Genomic DNA, 9,301 nt, shown 5'->3' on the forward strand with positions numbered 1-9,301 from the left:
GGAGTAAAAAGCCATCAAAATGTAGCTGATGGTAAGTGTGGGTGGTCTCTAAAATAGGGACAGGGAGCGTAAGAATCAGCCGATGTGTCTCCATGGGCCCGGCTGGGGAGTGCAGAATGGCAGACAGGAAGAGCCCTGCAGTATGCCTGGCATGCTTCTTTATCAGAGAAAGCTAACAAAAACAGCATCGATTCATAAAAAAAAAAAAGCCCTGAAAAGCATCCAGCTCCTTTCCCCCTGTGATCCTGAACATCCCAGCCGGCTGGAGAGCGGCCCCAGCTGTTCGCCATGAAGGTGCCTCCCTGACTCCTCGCTTCCAACTCTGGGAGGCTCAGACTCCCAAAGCCTGATTGCAACTGAGCTGCTGGGAAATGTAATCGTGTGAGGGCAATTAAAAATTCTGTTTTCAAGCTATGAACTTGATACACAGCCTAGCCTCAGACAGACTTATGAAATGAAACTACGGCAAGAAACTTCTCCTATGGGTTCTCAACCCCTTAGCACCAGGGACCCACACTCTCTTCCCTTCCCTTGCCTTTCCTTCCTTCAAACCTCCTAATGCCAGCGTCTCTAGTTACAGTAAAATACAAAAAACTGAAAACTAAAAAGTGATAACTAACGCAGGCACTATTTGCAATGTTTATTTATTTGCCAGTGATACCACTCGTTTATCTAATCTGCAAGGTATTTTAACTTAAGAATTTAAGTGAGACTACTGGAAATTTAAAAAGCAGGTGTTCTCTCTTCAGTATATACACTGATAGGGGCTTAACTGGACACGTGAAACCTCTTAGCCAGTTTCAGGCTTTTCCAGAGACTTCTTCACACCACATTCTTGCTGCAGAACAACTTTGTGAAATGCAATGTTTGCTTTCAGTGTTGTTAAGTACTCCTCTAAGACTCGTGATAAAATCATGAAGCCCTACTTGAAAGAGCTTTCTGTTCTCCAAGGAATGCATCATACACTACCCGACCCAAGGTATCCTGGCAGCGTGGTATTGTGGAAAGAGAATGAAATAAGAACCAGAGAACTTGAGTTCTTCCTAACTTAAGATAGGAAGATAGATCTAAATGAAATGATGTGGACGATTTTGTGGTCTCTGTAGTTTGAGCCTCTTAGCTGGTGTGAGATTCTGTGATCTCACCAGGTTGTTATGAGAGTTAATTGAGATAACACAAACCAAAGCATTTTATAAGCTACAAATCTAAAGAAAACTAACATTCGAAACTGGCCAAACCAGATTGAAAAGTCATCTTAAGCATGATTTGCAGCATTGTGACATTACTTGTCCATCTGTACACACATAACAACATCAAACAAGCGAGGACACGCATCCTCTCTAGACTGGAAAATTAATTCTCCGAAAGTCCAGAGAGCCCACTGCAGAAAACATTGCTTTTTTTTTTTTTTAAACCTAGGTGGAATTTGCCATTTTATCATAGAAACTTTAATGCTTTCTAGTTCTATTTCTTGTTCTGATGCCTCTAGTTTATATGTTTCAGAAGGAGAAACGTTATTTTTGGAATGCATGGATGGCAAACCAAGATTTGGTACCCATGGTTTTATATTTAAATATGATCCATTTTTATACGAAAGTCTTAATATAGATAAGTGTACTTGTAAAGTGTGATTTACACAAAAATAAAGTAAAAGCAGGGCAGATATTATAGTAAAAGATAATGGTTTGAATATACAGGAAGTTTACAGTCCAAAAATGATATGTCCTAATATCCTAAGAACTGTAGGGAAATAGTCAACTTGTATTTGTAATAGAAGAAACATTAGACAGACATAAAGTCCAACGCCATGGAGAACATGAAGGATTTACTAATGTCCAGCGGTTTTAATGTTCCAGGCACCATCTCCAGAAAGACTTTCTCTGGGGGAGTGTAAGTCTGCCGGCTGCTGACAGCCACTGGGTGTCTCTAGGAAGCCCAAAGCCCAATTCTTAATTCAAGTTACCCAAAACATGCTCATTCGCTTTCTGAAAGTGAAAAATACACTTTCCACTGCAGATTGGGAACTAAATCAGAGATGAAAACTAAAAGAAGTCCAAATACTTACTCAGACAAAAGCACTGTGAGTCTTTCCAAGGTTATTAATGAACAGGAATAAGTAGGCGCTTTGCTGCAAAGCCCTATTTGCTTATTGCCTAGACTTCTCTCACCTGACAAAAGAAAGAATTGCTATAATGGAGTTAATTTCAGGAAAAGACAGAGTTCAGATGGATTTATTTTTAATCTGTTATTATCTGTTTGGTAAATTTGAGGGAGATGAAAGGAAGAAGCAAGAAGACTGGAAGAGATGTTCTATAATGATAGGAGTTTGAGATGTTTCATACATTGAATTAACTTATTTCCTTTGACATTTCCCAGTTAGCTTTATTATTAAAAATGCAATCACATGTCCAAACTGTAATTTTCAAACTTTTATTTTTAAACTAACTTGAGGGTCTATTATGTTAATACATTTGAATAGTCACCCTACCACTGTAAAAACAAGAACTGAGTAAGCAAACTATATTTAGCAGGAAAAGAAATCCCTCAAGGCCAGAATTTTCATGCCCCATAAAACTTTCCAACTGCAATTGCACCCTCCCACTTGTAAAGCAAAAATTTAGACTAAAACATTAAAATCCAAATGAGCAAGGTGTAATAAATTACCCAATAAAGTCTAGGTAGCTACCATTTTGCAGAGTTTTTATCTAAAATATTGCGTAGAAATAGCAATTAGTTTAGAAAATTTTAATATAAAATATTACTAAATACGTAAATACTAAAATATCTGTATAAAATTGAAATATTTAATCTAAAACAAAATAAGCAAAAATGTTTAACCTGAAGTATCTAAAACAGAAATAAAGTGTAACTTCTTCAAGTTATATCTTCCTACTTAATTCACTGAAAGCTAATACAAAGCAAGCTTTTACCAACATTATGTTAAAGTTTTCAACCTTTAGAATGCAAAATTATGTCTATTAGGTCACTGTTGATTTTATTCTTCATTATTTTGTGATTCTAGGATTTGAATCTTTTAAAAAAAAAAAGACTCAGAGAAATCTTGGAACAAACTTGGAGCCAAAATAAATTTGTCATCTAGGCAGTTTAGGACAGAAAGTCGAAGCTGGTAAGTTTTATTGTCCTTTCCGCTCTTTTATCATGAGAGAGCTTTGTAAGTCCTCTGTCTTGGCCAAGGCTGGAAAGTAAGATTGAAAAACGAGTAGGACTAGGAAAGGAAGAAGTACACATAGCACCATTGTCTGAACACACTACACTTGGCCTGTGCAGCAGGTATACACCTGAAGAATGAAGGTGGGCGCCATGGAGACCAAACCATATCAAAACTGTGCCCAGAGTTGGTGCAGAGATGCCTGGGTTTTAAGGTAAATAGAGAATGTTTATCACTTGTTATTTTGTACTCATCTGTCCTGCTGACACTGTAGAATTCAATGTTTATGATAGAGAACCCATGCCATCAACAAAAATAATATCTATAATTACTCTCTCTAGTCCACAGTTATTATGATGACATAATTATTCTGGGACTATTTTGTCTATGGGGCAGGTCTGGTCAGAGCCTATAATGAAGATAACATTATTCTCACTATACTATCCAGATTAATGTACAGTTGGCTAAATGCCATTATTTCCTTACAGATGTTATGTTCCTCAGTTTACCTTTGCTTGGATTGTTGTCTGACATTTCAGTTCTAGTATGTGAACATACTTGTATTTTTTTCCTTAACCAGATAAGAACACTTTGCATATGGTCTATACTCTTTAATATTAGGAGTGAGTTTAAAACAAAACGAGGCAGAATACAAAAGAGTAAATTTATCTTAAAATGTTCATTCATTTAAAGCAGACCAAAATTTAAAAAACTTCAGCAATTTATATTTCGTTTATAATATTCTTTTGATATAAATATTGATAGAGATGAAAAAGACCACTACCTACTAAAAAATTGATCTACGTTTGAGAAACAAACAAACAAAAAAATGCCTACTGACTGGGCTTCTTGCCAAGAAGCCCAGGTTAAAGTACAAAGAGGCTTCAGTGTTTGATCAGCCTGTGAAGTTTGTTATGATGAACCTAAGCGTGCTTGTTCACGGTGTATTTTTACCCTCAGTTACTTTAAAGTTGTTAAAATAGTTGCTTTTTTGTTTTTTATTGATCTTTAATCTATATCCTTAATATTTCTTTTAAAAAATTTGTTGCTCTACTCTTCTCAACTTTGCACTGACTACCTAACACCCCTCAGACACATGACTATGTGCTATTAGTCTTTGTACTACCATGTAACATTTAATACTTATTTATTATAAGCATATAGAAAAAAGAAGCAGGGGTTTTTTGGCTAAGGAATACCATTGTCAAATGTGTAAGGATTAAAGTAGGTAATATATATAAAGTATCTAGCATAAAGCCACATAGTAGATGCTCAGTAAATGTAAAATGTATACAAGTGTGTGTGTATCTCAAACACTGTGCTATGTTTTCATATATTTCTTTTTTTCCAATATATACTACAATGCCCTAAAACAATACTAATGATGATTATGACATTAGTCTGGATTTCAAATCAAAAACATTTGGTTCTTTTTTACTAACAAAATATAAATACTCAAAAGAGAAATTTCTCCTCCTATCACCAAATCTACAGCCCACCTTTATCTGAATTATTGTTTTTTTGTTTTTTTGTTTTGAGACAGATTCTTGCTCTGTTGCCCCAGCTAGAGTGCCGTGGCATCATCATAGCTCACTGCAACCTCAAACTCCTGGGCTCGAGTGATCCTCCTGCCTCAGCCTCCCGAGTAGCTGGGACTTCAGGTGTGCACCACCATGCCCGGCTAATTTTTCTATTTTTGGTAGAGATGGGGTCTCGCTCTTGCTCAGGCTGGTCTCCAACTCCTGAGCTCCAGTGATCCTCCTGCCTCGGCCTCCCAGAGTGCTAGGAGTACAGGGGTGAGCCACCGTGACTGGTGTATCTGAATTCTTAAGCTCTGCCTTCTTTCCTGTTATAGCAAATGAACTTTCCAAGCTTTTCTCCAAGTCCAGCCCTCTACTGGTACAAGGGATCCCATCCTTTCTTTCCTGCTCAAGTTCTTTGTTTCCACAATTATACCTTCTCTCTCCTACTGTACCACCAGTTTCCCCCTCTGTGCCAGATCATTCCCACGGGCAGAAAACATCTCTTATCTCTTAAAAGCGCCTTTCACCCTACATGTCTCTCAAGCTACCACTTGATTCGTCCTGGGTTGAATTGTGTCCTGCTGCAGTCCTAACGCTCAGCAACTCCGCATGTGACCTTGTTTGGGAACAGAGTTGTTGCAGACAGAATTAGTTAGGATGAGGTCACAATGGAGTAGGGCGGGCCCCTGACCCAGTGTCGCTCCTGTCCCTGTAGGAAGACGCGGAGCCACGCACGGGGGACGCCAGAGCCGCAGGGGTGCGGAAGGGGCAGGGAAGGCGTCCCCAGGGGGTTTGGGGGACAAGGCCCTGCCAACAACTGGATTCCAGACTTCCGGCCTCCACAGCTGCGTGTGCGCAGCACGTTTGTGCGGTTCTAACCCACCCGTTACGGCAGACCTAGCCCAACGTGTCATCAGGTCCCACTCGGCGCTACATTGTTCCCTGGAGCAGAAAACATTATCCCTTATCTCTGAAAAGTCCCCTTGACCCTACGTCCCCTTAAGCTACCCCCCGCTCCTCACGCCCCAGAAGCTGCCTTAGCCAAAGTAAGTTACTGTACTTTATTTCTCTTTATAAAAATATTATATGTTTATTAATGTAGCCATTTCTCTCTGCCTTATGAGGATCTAAGTTCCAAAAAGACAGGGAATTGTATTTTTTTTCACCAAACTCAGAAGCCCTGGCCCTCAGTAGGTCCTCAGTGAAAACTGAGGCATTGCATTTTCTTTGAGGTTTTTAATGACATGCAGCACAGAGAATTTTCACTCGGTGTAAGCACTCTTTATTGATGGAGTTTTATTTGTTTATTTATTAAATAATATTAAAATAAATAAATTTAAATTTATGTCTTTATGTTAAAAGTTTTGCAAGGATTTTGTTATAATTTTTCAAGAATTCTAAGATTACTGCTAATGCAAAGTTTATATTCTTTGCAAGCCTACATTAGCACTAATATTTTACCCTGAGGTAAACAATGATGTCTTTTTATTACACCTTCCGCGGTTATTAGCAGATACTCATCTTCATATTCATCCCATGTACTGGGGGAAGGAGGTGTTTAACTTTTATCTTAAAGATTTGAAAAGTAAGGGACTTCCTGTGACATCTAAATGCACAAACGATAACATGCAAACAGAGGTAAAAACTTTTGACTATCAAATCAGCTTAATTTCCACTATAATCCCCCAGCACCAACTCCACCTTATAATTTCATTGACATTTAAGATTATTATCTTAATTATATTAAATGAGAAAAAATAACTTCCTCCTGGATACTAAGGCAATTTACAGAGGAGGAATGTGAAATCAGAGATATTATGCAAATAAATGCAACAAGTGAAGATTTCTTGCTCAGTTCATGCTCTGAGGGGCAACAGAAATTCAGCATAATGAACTGAGTAAAAAGAGAAAATTAAGGAGCATTGTTAAATGTATTTATAAAATGCATTATCTAAAATTTGAAGGAGACTTCATTCTATGATATAGTAGTTTATAGTAATCAACCACCTGTATCCACATAAACTCGTCTTTTCCGTTTCCTCACTGCCTTCTTTATCAGTGGGAACCAGTAGCTTACAGCAATGCAGGGCCGCGTGTTAAAGCTACTGAAGCTTTGCTAACCGAGGTGATCAGAAATGGATCCTTGCGCTTCCTTTCTTGTTTGTTTTAAGGCCAGTCGGGTGAGGTAAATCCTTGCCCTTTCTATCAAGGGCTCCTTAGAAGAAGAGCACTGTGTTTTATTCAAGCTACTTTTTGGAAATGAAGTAACACTACAGTATTTTAATCATCCATATGTGTGTATCATAACAAGAATTTTATAAATACTGTTTCCTACTTTCACTAAGCTCATCTTTTAAAAAAATATGTTTTCATGTACTGACTTCATGAATAAAACAGATGCAAGAAATTTCAGGCCGAGGGTGGTGGCTCACACCAGTAATCCTAGCACTTTGGGAGGCCAAGGCAGGAGGATCACTTGAGGCCAGGAGTTCCAGACAAGCCTGAGCAAAAGCGAGACCCCGTCTCCACCAAAAATAGAAAAAATTAGCGGACTGTGGTGGCACACGCCTCCAGTCCCAGTGACTCGGGAGGCTGAGGCAGGAGGATTGCTCGATCCCAGGAGTTTGAGGTTGCTGTGAGCTATGATGATGCCACTGCACACTCTACCCTAGGAAACAGAGCAAGACCCTTCTCAAAAAAAAAAAAAAAAAGAAAGAAAGAAAGAGAAATTTCAATGACAACGTGATAATAAATTTAATAACATAGAAATTATTTAAAATATACATGTGCATGCTCTTTTATCAAATCTTACTTCAAACCTTAGTTTAATTCCAACTAACTTCTCTCTCCCCCAAAACTCTGCCCGTGTAGGCCCCCTGCTCACCCTGCAATCGAGTTTCCTGTCATTGCCTCCTGCCACTCCGGTCGAGGGGAAGAGGTGTCTCTGGGCTTGCATGAGGCCAGTCTGGGGTCTGGGCGATGGCCTCTCTTGTCCTCCTCCCCCTCAGCACCTCACAGGGTCGCCGGAGCCAGGCTCTCTTCTCAGAGGCCAGCCGTGGGCTCCAGTCTCAGGGCACCGTCCTCCCCCAGGGCCCTCGGGGGCGCTGGCCGTGGCTGACCACTCCTCCTTGTGACACAGTCTTGTCTTCCCGGAAGCCGGCGCTCCCCAGTGTCCTTTCCGCGTTTGTGTGTTCTCCATCAGTCTGTGAGTATCAACTGTCAGTCCTGCTAAATGTTTGTGTCCCTCCAAACCCCGTCCTAGGTTCTTTTCCTCGTTCTACACACACTTCCTGAACGATCGCACCCACGCTGTGTGCCAGTTACTGCCTGTGATGGCCTCAGTGGGGCCCCCCAAGTCCGTATGTTGAGGTCCCAACCCCAGTGCCTGGAATGTGACTGTGTTTGGAGATCAGGCTTTTAAAGAGGTAATTAAGGTAAAAGGAGGTCGTACGGGTGACCCTGATCCAACAGGACTGGTGTCTTATAAGAAGAGGAGGCCAGCCGGGCGCGGTGGCTCACGCCTGTAATCCCAGCACTCTGGGAGGCCGAGGCGGGAGGATCGCTCGAGGTCAGGAGTTCGAGACCAGCCTGAGCAAGAGCGAGACCCCGTCTCTACTAAAAATAGAAACAAATTAGCTGGCCAACTAAAATATATATAGAAAAAATTAGCCGGGCGTGCTGGCGCATGCCTGTAGTTCCAGCTACTCGGGAGGCTGAGGCAGGAGGATCGCTTAAGCCCAGGAGTCTGAGGTTGCTGTGAGCTAGGCTGACGCCACGGCACTCACTCTAGCCAGGGCAACAAAGTGACACTCTGTCTCCAAAAAAAAAAAAAAAGAAGAGGAGGCCGAGCCCAGACAGACACACGGAGGAAAGACAGGGAGAAGGTGTCTGTCCACAAGCCAGGGAGACCCGAGAAGAAATCAACCGTGTGACAGCCTCCAGCACTGTGGGACAATAAGTGTCCGTCGCTGGAGCCACCCAGTCTGTGGTCCTTTCGTGGCGGCAGACTGGGCAGACGGACACACTGCCTGTCACTGGGCTGTGGCCCCCACCTCACGACCGCAGTGCCAGCCCCGAAGGCCACACGGTGTCCCCTGCGCGCTGCATCTAGCCGCGTGGATGTCTCAAAACTATTTCAAGAATTCAACACATGCCAGTCATTCAGTGGCCTGAGCCAGAAACATGGTCACTGTAGTACTTGTGGCCCTTGTCACATCCTCTTAGCCCACTTAGAACTCCAGTTTCACTCCAAGTAATTCTCTCCGAGTTTCACCTCGGGTTTTCTTTGCAGTCTGAGAACTTGCCGAGCAGCTCTCAACGCAGAGGAATGAACTCCCGGGAGGCAGCGCTGCACCCAGGGGACATGAAAGGCCCAGTCTCCAGTCGCTCAGAGGTTCACTGTTGAACAGCCTCCAGCATGGTTCCTCAGGGGTCCCCCCACGAGATGCACCCCAGTGTTTGACAGCAAACCAAAGTTCAGTAATGCCCCCTTCCTAGGCTTCCCTCCCTCTCTGAACTGGCTTCTTCCCTGACATGCTCCTCAACCCCTCACTCCTACTTCCTGGGATCAGCTCCAAAATTGACTTCCTGCACCCCAGTTCTGGACACA

Source organism: Lemur catta, chromosome 24 (assembly GCF_020740605.2).
Source record: "Lemur catta isolate mLemCat1 chromosome 24, mLemCat1.pri, whole genome shotgun sequence".
NCBI lineage: Eukaryota > Metazoa > Chordata > Mammalia > Primates > Lemuridae > Lemur > Lemur catta.